This window comes from Myxine glutinosa, chromosome 4 (assembly GCF_964187855.1).
Source record: "Myxine glutinosa chromosome 4, kmMyxGlut1.1, whole genome shotgun sequence".
In the NCBI taxonomy this organism is placed as follows: Eukaryota; Metazoa; Chordata; class Myxini; order Myxiniformes; family Myxinidae; genus Myxine; species Myxine glutinosa.
In genome coordinates, this window is record NC_136264.1 from 98,498,894 (window position 1) to 98,510,476 (window position 11,583).

Sequence of the window (11,583 nt, forward strand, 5' to 3'; positions counted from 1 at the left end):
TAGCGGTTTTGTAACACTAAACATGTGTGAAAAGTGGATTTCAACACTAACACAAGTGCGAAAAGTGGTTCTGCAACACTAGCACAAGAGCAGAAAGTGCTACTCAACGCTAGCACAATTGCGGAAAGTGTTATTACCATTAAGAAGAGTGCAAAAAGTGATTCTGCAACACTAACGCAAGTGCGAAAAGTGGTTTTCAACCTCAGCTCAAGTGCGAAAAGTTCTTTTCAAAGCAAGCACAAGTGCGGAAAGTGGGGTTTGCAACAATAATACAAGTGCAAAAAGTGGGTTTGCAACACTAACACAAGTGTGAAAAGTGTTTTTCAACACCAGCACAAGTGTGGAAAGTGGTTTTCAACACTAGCACGAGTGCAAAAAGTGGTTTTGCAACACTAATATAAGTGTGAAAAGTGTTTTTCAACACTAGCACATGTGTGAAAGTGGTTTTCAACACTAGCACGAGTGCGAAAAGTGGTTTTGCAACACATGCGCAATTGTGGAAAGTGGTTTTTCTAATAAGAGAAGTGTGGAAAGTGGTCACGCAACACCAACACAAGAAGAAAAAGTTCTTCTGCAAAATTAGCTCAGGTGCAGAAAGTGGTTTTCAACGCCAGCATATGTGCGGAAAGTACATTTGCAACACGCACAAAAGTGCGAAAAGTTGTTTTGCAACACTAACACAAGTGTAAAAAGTGGTTTTGCAACACTAACACACGTGTGAAAAGTGTTTTTCAACACGAGCACAAGAGTGCAAAGTGGTTATCAACACTAGCACGAGTGCGGAAAGTGGTTGTACCAATAAGAGAAGTGCAGAAAGTGGTCACACAACACGAACACAAGAGCAAAAAGTTCGTCTGTAAAATTAGCTCAAGTGCAGAGAGTAGTTTTCAACGCCACCATACGTACAGAAAGTAGTTTTGCAACATGTACACAAGTGCGACAAGTGGTTTTGCAACACTAACACAAGTGCGAAAAGTGGTTTTCAACACCAACACAAGTCCGAAAAGTGGTTTCAACGCCAGCAGAAATGCGGAAAGTGGTTTTGTAACACGAACACAAGTGTGGGAAGTGGTTTTCAACACGAGCACGAGTGCAGAAGTGGTTTTGCAACACTCGCGCAAGTGTGGAAAATGGATTTCAACGCCAGCACAAGTGCGAAAAGTGTTTTTACCAATAAGAGAAGTGCGGAAAGTGGTTCTGCAATGCCAGCTCAAGTGCGTAAAGTCGTTTTCATGCCAGCACAAGTGCGGAAAGTGGTTTTTAACACTAGCACAAGAGCAAAAAGTTATTCTGCAACACTAGCTCATGTGCGAATAGCGGTTTTGCAACACTAACACACGTGTGAAAAGTGGATTTCAACACTAGCACAAGAGCAAAAAGTGCAACTCAACACTAGCACAATTGCAGAAAGTGTTATTACCATTAAGAAGAATGCAAAAAGTGATTCTGCAACACTAACGCAAGTGCGAAAAGTGGTTTTCAACCTCAGCTCAAGTGCGAAAAGTTCTTTTCAAAGCAAGCACAAGTGCGGAAAGTGGGTTTTGCAACAATAATACAAGTGCAAAAAGTGGGTTTGCAACACTAACACAAGTGTGAAAAGTGTTTTTCAACACCAGCACAAGTGTGGAAAGTGGTTTTCAACACTAGCATGAGTGTGGAAAGTGGTTTTGCAACACCAGCGCGAGTGCGAAAAGTGTTTTTCAACACTAAGAGGAGTGCGAAAGAAAAGTGGTTCTGCAACACTAGCGCAACTGCGAAAAGTGTTTCTCAACACTAAGAGGAGTGCAAAAAGTGGTTCTGCAACACTAGCTTAAGTGTGGAAAGTGGTTTCCAATGCTAGCATAAGTGCGGAAAGTGGTTTTCAACACCAGCACAAGAGCAAAAAGTGGTTTTGCAACACGAGTGGAAGCGCGGATATTGGCTTTCAACGCCAGCACATTTGTGGAAAGTGGTTTTTCTCAATAGAGAAGTGTGGAAAGTGGTCACGCAACACCAACACAAGAAAAAAAGTTCTTCTGCAAAATTAGCTCAAGTGCAGAAAGTGGTTTTCAACGCCAACATACGTGCGGAAAGTACTTTTGCAACACGAACACAAGTGTGAGCATTGGTTTTGCAACATTAACACAAGTGCGAAAAGTGGTTTTCAACACCAAAACAAGTCCGAAAAGTGGTTTTCAACGCCAGCAGAAGTGCGGAAAGTGGTTTTGCAACAATAACACAAGTGTAAAACGTGGTTTTCCAACACTAACACAAGTGCGTAAAGTGTTTTTCAACACTAAGAGGAGTGCGAAAAGTGGTTCTGCAACACTAGCTTAAGTGTGTAAAGTGGTTTTCAATGCTAGCCCGAGTGCGGAAAGTGGTTTTCAACACCAGCACAAGAGCAAAAAGTGGTCTGCAACACTAGCTCAAGTGCGAAAAGTGGTTTTCAAAGCCAGCATAAGTGCGGAAAGTGGGTTTTGCAACAATAATACAAGTGCAAACATTGGTTTTGCAACACTAACAGAAGTGTGAAAAGTGTTTTTCAACACGAGCACAAGTGTGAAAAGTGGTTTTCCCAATAAGAGAAGCGCAGAAAGTGGTTACGCAACACTAACACAAGAGCAAGAAGTTCTTCTGTAAAATTAGCTCAAGTGCAGAAAGTGGTTTTCAACGGTACGGAAAGTGGTTTCCAATGCTAGCACAAGTGCGGAAAGTGGTTTTCAACACCAGCACAAGAGCAAAAAGTGGTTATGCAACACGAGTGGAAGCGCAGATATTGGCTTTCAACACCAGCACATGTGTGGAAAGTGGTTTTGCAACAGTAACACAAGTGTGAAAAGTGTTATTCAAAACTAGCACAAGTGTGGAAAGTGGTTTCCAACACTAGCACGAGTGCTGAAAGTAGTTTTCAACACGAGCACAAGATTGGAAAGTGGTTTTCAACACTGGACCGTGTGCGGAAATTGGTTTTCAACACTAAGAGTAGTGCAAAAAGTGGTCTGCAACACTAGCTTATGCGTGGAAAGTGGTTTTCAATGCCAGCAAAAGTGTGGAAAGTGGTTCTGCAACACTAGCTCAAGTACAAAAAGTGGTTTTGCAACACTAACATAAGTGTGAAAAGTGTTTTTCAACACTAGCACAAGTGTGAAAGTGGTTTTCAACACTAGCAGGAGTGCGCAAAGTGGTTTTCAACACTAGCACGAGTGCGCAAAGTGGTTTTCAACACTAGCACAAGTGTGCAAAGTGGTTTTCAACACTAGCACAAGTGCGCAAAGTGGTTTTGCAACACTTGCGCAATTGTGGAAAGTGGTTTTTCTAATAAGAGAAGTGTGGAAATTGGTCACGCAACACCAACACCAGAAGAAAAAGTTCTTCTGCAAAATTAGCTCAAGTGCAGAAAGTGGTTTTCAACGCCAGCATACGTGCGGAAAGTACTTTTGCAACACGAACACAAGTGTGAGCATTGGTTTTGCAACATTAACACAAGTGCGAAAAGTGGTTTTCAACACCAAAACAAGTCCGAAAAGTGGTTTTCAACGCCAGCAGAAGTGCGGAAAGTGGTTTTGCAACAATAACACAAGTGTAAAAAGTGGTTTTGCAACACTAACACAAGTGTGAAAAGTGTTTTTCAACACGAGCACAAGAGTGCAATGTGGTTTTCAACACTAGCACGAGTGCGGAAAGTGGTTGTACCAATAAGAGAAGTGCAGAAAGTGGTCACACAACACTAACACAAGAGCAAATAGTTCGTCTGTAAAATTAGCTCAATTGCAGAGAGTAGTTTTCAACGCCACCATACGTACAGAAAGTAGTTTTGCAACACGAACACAAGTGCGAAAAGTGGTTTTGCAACACTAACACAAGTGCGAAAAGTGGTTTTCAACACCAACACAAGTCCGAAAAGTGGTTTTCAACGCCAGCAGAAGTGCGGAAAGTGGTTTTGTAACACGAACACAAGTGTGATAAGTTGTTTTCAACACGAGCACAAATGTGGAAAGTGGTTTTCAACACTAACACAAGTGCGAAAAGTGTTTTTTTCAACACTAAGAGGAGTGCGAAAAGTGTTTTTCAACACTAAGAGGAGTGCGAAAAGTGGTTCTGCAACACCAGTGCAAGTGCGAAAAGTGTTTTCCAACACAAACATGAAGGCAAAGCGTGGTTTTGCAACACGATTGCAAGCGCGGATATTGGTTTTCAATGCCAGCACAAGTGTGAAAAGTGGTTTTCAACACTAGCACAAGTGTGGAAAGTAGTTTTCAACACTAATACAAGTGCGAAAAGTGTTTTTCAACACTAATAGGAGTGCGAAAAGTGGTTCTGCAACACTAGCTTAAGTGTGGAAAGTGGTTTTCAATGCTAGCCCGAGTGCAGAAAGTGCTTGTCTACACCAGCACAAGAGCAAAAAGTGGTCTGCAACACTAGCTCAAGTGCGAAAAGTGGTTTTCAAAGCCAGCATAAGTGCGGAAAGTGGGTTTTGCAACAATAATACAAGTGCAAACAATGGTTTTGCAACACGAACAGAAGTGTGAAAAGTGTTTTTCAACACGAGCACAAGTGTGAAAAGTGGTTTTCCCAATAAGAGAAGCGAAGAAAGTGGGGACGCAACACTAACACAAGAGCAATAAGTTCTTCTGTAAAATTAGCTCAAGTGCAGAAAGTGGTTTTCAACGCCAGCATACGTACGGAAAGTAGTTTTGCAACACGAACACAATTGCGAGCAGTGGTTTTGCAACACTAACACAATTGCGAAAAGTGGTTTTCAACAATAACACAAGTGCGAAGAGTGTTTTTAAACATGAAGGGGAGTGCGAAAAATGGTTCTGCAACACTAGCGCAAGTGCGAAAAGTGTTTTTCAACACTAACATGAGGGCAAAAAGTGATTTTGCCACACTAGCGCAAGCGCGGATGGAAAGTTTCAACGCCAACACGTGTGTGGAAAGTGGTTTTGAAACACTAGCACAAGTGTGGAAAGTGGTTTTCAAAGCCAGCACTAGTGCAGAAAGTTTTTTTTACAAACAATAACACAAGTGCGGAAAGTGGTTTTCAACACTAGCACAAGAGCAAAAAGTGCTTCTCAACACTCGCACAGGTGTGAAAAGTGTTTTTCAACACGAGCACAAGTGTGGGAAGTGGTTTTCAACATGAGCACGGGTGCAGAAATAGTTTTGCAACACTCGCGCAAGTGTGGAAAATGGATTTCAACGCCAGCACAAGTGCGGAAAGTGTTTTTACCAATAAGAGAAGTGCAGAAAGTGGTTCTGCAATGCCAGCTCTAGTGCGGAAAGTCGTTTTCAACACTAGCACAAGAGAAAAAAGTTATTCTGCAACACTAGCTCATGTGCGAATAGCGGTTTTGTAACACTAACACATGTGTGAAAAGTGGATTTCAACACTAACACAAGTGCGAAAAGTGGTTCTGCAACACTAGCACAAGAGCAGAAAGTGCTACTCAACGCTAGCACAATTGCGGAAAGTGTTATTACCATTAAGAAGAGTGCAAAAAGTGATTCGGCAACACTAACGCAAGTGCGAAAAGTGGTTTTCAACCTCAGCTCAAGTGCGAAAAGTTCTTTTCAAAGCAAGCACAAGTGCGGAAAGTGGGGTTTGCAACAATAATACAAGTGCAAAAAGTGGGTTTGCAACACTAACACAAGTGTGGAAAAGTGTTTTTCAACACCAGCACAAGTGTGGAAAGTGGTTTTCAACACTAGCACGAGTGCGAAAAGTGGTTTTGCAACACTAACATAAGTGTGAAAAGTGTTTTTCAACACTAGCACATGTGTGAAAGTGGTTTTCAACACTAGCACGAGTGCGAAAAGTGGTTTTGCAACACTTGCGCAATTGTGGAAAGTGGTTTTTCTAATAAGAGAAGTGTGGAAAGTGGTCATGCAACACCAACACAAGAAAAAAAAGTTCTTCTGCAAAATTAGCTCAGGTGCAGAAAGTGGTTTTCAACGCCAGCATATGTGCGGAAAGTACATTTGCAACACGCACAAAAGTGCGAAAAGTGGTTTTGCAACACTAACACAAGTGTAAAAAGTGGTTTTGCAACACTAACACACGTGTGAAAAGTGTTTTTCAACACGAGCACAAGAGTGCAAAGTGGTTTTCAACACTAGCACGAGTGCGGAAAGTGGTTGTACCAATAAGAGAAGTGCAGAAAGTGGTCACACAACACGAACACAAGAGCAAAAAGTTCGTCTGTAAAATTAGCTCAAGTGCAGAGAGTAGTTTTCAACGCCACCATACGTACAGAAAGTAGTTTTGCAACACGTACACAAGTGCGAGCAGTGGTTTTGCAACACTAACACAATTACGAAAAGTGGTTTTCAACAATAACACAAGTGCGAAGAGTGTTTTTAAACATGAAGGGGAGTGCGAAAAATGGTTCTGCAACACTGGCGCAAGTGCGAAAAGTGTTTTTCAACACTAACATGAGGGCAAAAAGTGATTTTGCCACACTAGCGCAAGCGCGGATGGAAAGTTTCAACGCCAACACGTGTGTGGAAAGTGGTTTTGAAACACTAGCACAAGTGTGGAAAGTGGTTTTCAAAGCCAGCACTAGTGCGGAAAGTGTTTTTTACAAACAATAACACAAGTGCGGAAAGTGGTTTTCAACACTAGCACAAGAGCAAAAAGTGCTTCTCAACACTCGCACAGGTGTGAAAAGTGTTTTTCAACACTAGCACAAGTGTGGGAAGTGGTTTTCAACATGAGCACGGGTGCAGAAATAGTTTTGCAACACTCGCGCAAGTGTGGAAAATGGATTTCAACGCCAGCACAAGTGCAGAAAGTGTTTTTACCAATAAGAGAAGTGCAGAAAGTGGTTCTGCAATGCCAGCTCTAGTGCGGAAAGTCGTTTTCAACACTAGCACAAGAGCAAAAAGTTATTCTGCAACACTAGCTCATGTGCGAATAGCGGTTTTGTAACACTAAACATGTGTGAAAAGTGGATTTCAACACTAGCACGAGTGCGAAAAGTGGTTTTGCAACACATGCGCAATTGTGGAAAGTGGGTTTTGCAACAATAATACAAGTGCAAAAAGTGGGTTTGCAACACTAACACAAGTGTGAAAAGTGTTTTTCAACACCAGCACAAGTGTGGAAAGTGGTTTTCAACACTAGCACGAGTGCAAAAAGTGGTTTTGCAACACTAACATAAGTGTGAAAAGTGTTTTTCAACACTAGCACATGTGTGAAAGTGGTTTTCAACACTAGCACGAGTGCGAAAAGTGGTTTTGCAACACATGCGCAATTGTGGAAAGTGGTTTTTCTAATAAGAGAAGTGTGGAAAGTGGTCACGCAACACCAACACAAGAAGAAAAAGTTCTTCTGCAAAATTAGCTCAGGTGCAGAAAGTGGTTTTCAACGCCAGCATATGTGCGGAAAGTACATTTGCAACACGCACAAAAGTGCGAAAAGTTGTTTTGCAACACTAACACAAGTGTAAAAAGTGGTTTTGCAACACTAACACACGTGTGAAAAGTGTTTTTCAACACGAGCACAAGAGTGCAAAGTGGTTATCAACACTAGCACGAGTGCGGAAAGTGGTTGTACCAATAAGAGAAGTGCAGAAAGTGGTCACACAACACGAACACAAGAGCAAAAAGTTCGTCTGTAAAATTAGCTCAAGTGCAGAGAGTAGTTTTCAACGCCACCATACGTACAGAAAGTAGTTTTGCAACATGTACACAAGTGCGACAAGTGGTTTTGCAACACTAACACAAGTGCGAAAAGTGGTTTTCAACACCAACACAAGTCCGAAAAGTGGTTTCAACGCCAGCAGAAGTGCGGAAAGTGGTTTTGTAACACGAACACAAGTGTGGGAAGTGGTTTTCAACACGAGCACGGGTGCAGAAGTGGTTTTGCAACACTCGCGCAAGTGTGGAAAATGGATTTCAACGCCAGCACAAGTGCGAAAAGTGTTTTTACCAATAAGAGAAGTGCGGAAAGTGGTTCTGCAATGCCAGCTCAAGTGCGTAAAGTCGTTTTCATGCCAGCACAAGTGCGGAAAGTGGTTTTTAACACTAGCACAAGAGCAAAAAGTTATTCTGCAACACTAGCTCATGTGCGAATAGCGGTTTTGCAACACTAACACACGTGTGAAAAGTGGATTTCAACACTAGCACAAGAGCAAAAAGTGCAACTCAACACTAGCACAATTGCAGAAAGTGTTATTACCATTAAGAAGAATGCAAAAAGTGATTCTGCAACACTAACGCAAGTGCGAAAAGTGGTTTTCAACCTCAGCTCAAGTGCGAAAAGTTCTTTTCAAAGCAAGCACAAGTGCGGAAAGTGGGTTTTGCAACAATAATACAAGTGCAAAAAGTGGGTTTGCAACACTAACACAAGTGTGAAAAGTGTTTTTCAACACCAGCACAAGTGTGGAAAGTGGTTTTCAACACTAGCATGAGTGTGGAAAGTGGTTTTGCAACACCAGCGCGAGTGCGAAAAGTGTTTTTCAACACTAAGAGGAGTGCGAAAGAAAAGTGGTTCTGCAACACTAGCGCAACTGCGAAAAGTGTTTCTCAACACTAAGAGGAGTGCAAAAAGTGGTTCTGCAACACTAGCTTAAGTGTGGAAAGTGGTTTCCAATGCTAGCATAAGTGCGGAAAGTGGTTTTCAACACCAGCACAAGAGCAAAAAGTGGTTTTGCAACACGAGTGGAAGCGCGGATATTGGCTTTCAACGCCAGCACATTTGTGGAAAGTGGTTTTTCTCAATAGAGAAGTGTGGAAAGTGGTCACGCAACACCAACACAAGAAAAAAAGTTCTTCTGCAAAATTAGCTCAAGTGCAGAAAGTGGTTTTCAACGCCAACATACGTGCGGAAAGTACTTTTGCAACACGAACACAAGTGTGAGCATTGGTTTTGCAACATTAACACAAGTGCGAAAAGTGGTTTTCAACACCAAAACAAGTCCGAAAAGTGGTTTTCAACGCCAGCAGAAGTGCGGAAAGTGGTTTTGCAACAATAACACAAGTGTAAAACGTGGTTTTCCAACACTAACACAAGTGCGTAAAGTGTTTTTCAACACTAAGAGGAGTGCGAAAAGTGGTTCTGCAACACTAGCTTAAGTGTGTAAAGTGGTTTTCAATGCTAGCCCGAGTGCGGAAAGTGGTTTTCAACACCAGCACAAGAGCAAAAAGTGGTCTGCAACACTAGCTCAAGTGCGAAAAGTGGTTTTCAAAGCCAGCATAAGTGCGGAAAGTGGGTTTTGCAACAATAATACAAGTGCAAACATTGGTTTTGCAACACTAACAGAAGTGTGAAAAGTGTTTTTCAACACGAGCACAAGTGTGAAATGTGGTTTTCCCAATAAGAGAAGCGCAGAAAGTGGTTACGCAACACTAACACAAGAGCAAGAAGTTCTTCTGTAAAATTAGCTCAAGTGCAGAAAGTGGTTTTCAACGGTACGGAAAGTGGTTTCCAATGCTAGCACAAGTGCGGAAAGTGGTTTTCAACACCAGCACAAGAGCAAAAAGTGGTTATGCAACACGAGTGGAAGCGCAGATATTGGCTTTCAACACCAGCACATGTGTGGAAAGTGGTTTTGCAACAGTAACACAAGTGTGAAAAGTGTTATTCAAAACTAGCACAAGTGTGGAAAGTGGTTTCCAACACTAGCACGAGTGCTGAAAGTAGTTTTCAACACGAGCACAAGATTGGAAAGTGGTTTTCAACACTGGACCGTGTGCGGAAATTGGTTTTCAACACTAAGAGTAGTGCAAAAAGTGGTCTGCAACACTAGCTTATGCGTGGAAAGTGGTTTTCAATGCCAGCAAAAGTGTGGAAAGTGGTTCTGCAACACTAGCTCAAGTACAAAAAGTGGTTTTGCAACACTAACATAAGTGTGAAAAGTGTTTTTCAACACTAGCACAAGTGTGAAAGTGGTTTTCAACACTAGCAGGAGTGCGCAAAGTGGTTTTCAACACTAGCACGAGTGCGCAAAGTGGTTTTCAACACTAGCACGAGTGCGCAAAGTGGTTTTGCAACACTTGCGCAATTGTGGAAAGTGGTTTTTCTAATAAGAGAAGTGTGGAAATTGGTCACGCAACACCAACACCAGAAGAAAAAGTTCTTCTGCAAAATTAGCTCAAGTGCAGAAAGTGGTTTTCAACGCCAGCATACGTGCGGAAAGTACTTTTGCAACACGAACACAAGTGTGAGCATTGGTTTTGCAACATTAACACAAGTGCGAAACGTGGTTTTCAACACCAAAACAAGTCCGAAAAGTGGTTTTCAACGCCAGCAGAAGTGCGGAAAGTGGTTTTGCAACAATAACACAAGTGTAAAAAGTGGTTTTGCAACACTAACACAAGTGTGAAAAGTGTTTTTCAACACGAGCACAAGAGTGCAATGTGGTTTTCAACACTAGCACGAGTGCGGAAAGTGGTTGTACCAATAAGAGAAGTGCAGAAAGTGGTCACACAACACTAACACAAGAGCAAATAGTTCGTCTGTAAAATTAGCTCAATTGCAGAGAGTAGTTTTCAACGCCACCATACGTACAGAAAGTAGTTTTGCAACACGAACACAAGTGCGAAAAGTGGTTTTGCAACACTAACACAAGTGCGAAAAGTGGTTTTCAACACCAACACAAGTCCGAAAAGTGGTTTTCAACGCCAGCAGAAGTGCGGAAAGTGGTTTTGTAACACGAACACAAGTGTGATAAGTTGTTTTCAACACGAGCACAAATGTGGAAAGTGGTTTTCAACACTAACACAAGTGCGAAAAGTGTTTTTTTCAACACTAAGAGGAGTGCGAAAAGTGTTTTTCAACACTAAGAGGAGTGCGAAAAGTGGTTCTGCAACACCAGTGCAAGTGCGAAAAGTGTTTTCCAACACAAACATGAAGGCAAAGAGTGGTTTTGCAACACGATTGCAAGCGCGGATATTGGTTTTCAATGCCAGCACAAGTGTGAAAAGTGGTTTTCAACACTAGCACAAGTGTGGAAAGTAGTTTTCAACACTAATACAAGTGCGAAAAGTGTTTTTCAACACTAATAGGAGTGCGAAAAGTGGTTCTGCAACACTAGCTTAAGTGTGGAAAGTGGTTTTCAATGCTAGCCCGAGTGCAGAAAGTGCTTGTCTACACCAGCACAAGAGCAAAAAGTGGTCTGCAACACTAGCTCAAGTGCGAAAAGTGGTTTTCAAAGCCAGCATAAGTGCGGAAAGTGGGTTTTGCAACAATAATACAAGTGCAAACATTGGTTTTGCAACACGAACAGAAGTGTGAAAAGTGTTTTTCAACACGAGCACAAGTGTGAAAAGTGGTTTTCCCAATAAGAGAAGCGAAGAAAGTGGGGACGCAACACTAACACAAGAGCAATAAGTTCTTCTGTAAAATTAGCTCAAGTGCAGAAAGTGGTTTTCAACGCCAGCATACGTACGGAAAGTAGTTTTGCAACACGAACACAATTGCGAGCAGTGGTTTTGCAACACTAACACAATTGCGAAAAGTGGTTTTCAACAATAACACAAGTGCGAAGAGTGTTTTTAAACATGAAGGGGAGTGCGAAAAATGGTTCTGCAACACTAGCGCAAGTGCGAAAAGTGTTTTTCAACACTAACATGAGGGCAAAAAGTGATTTTGCCACACTA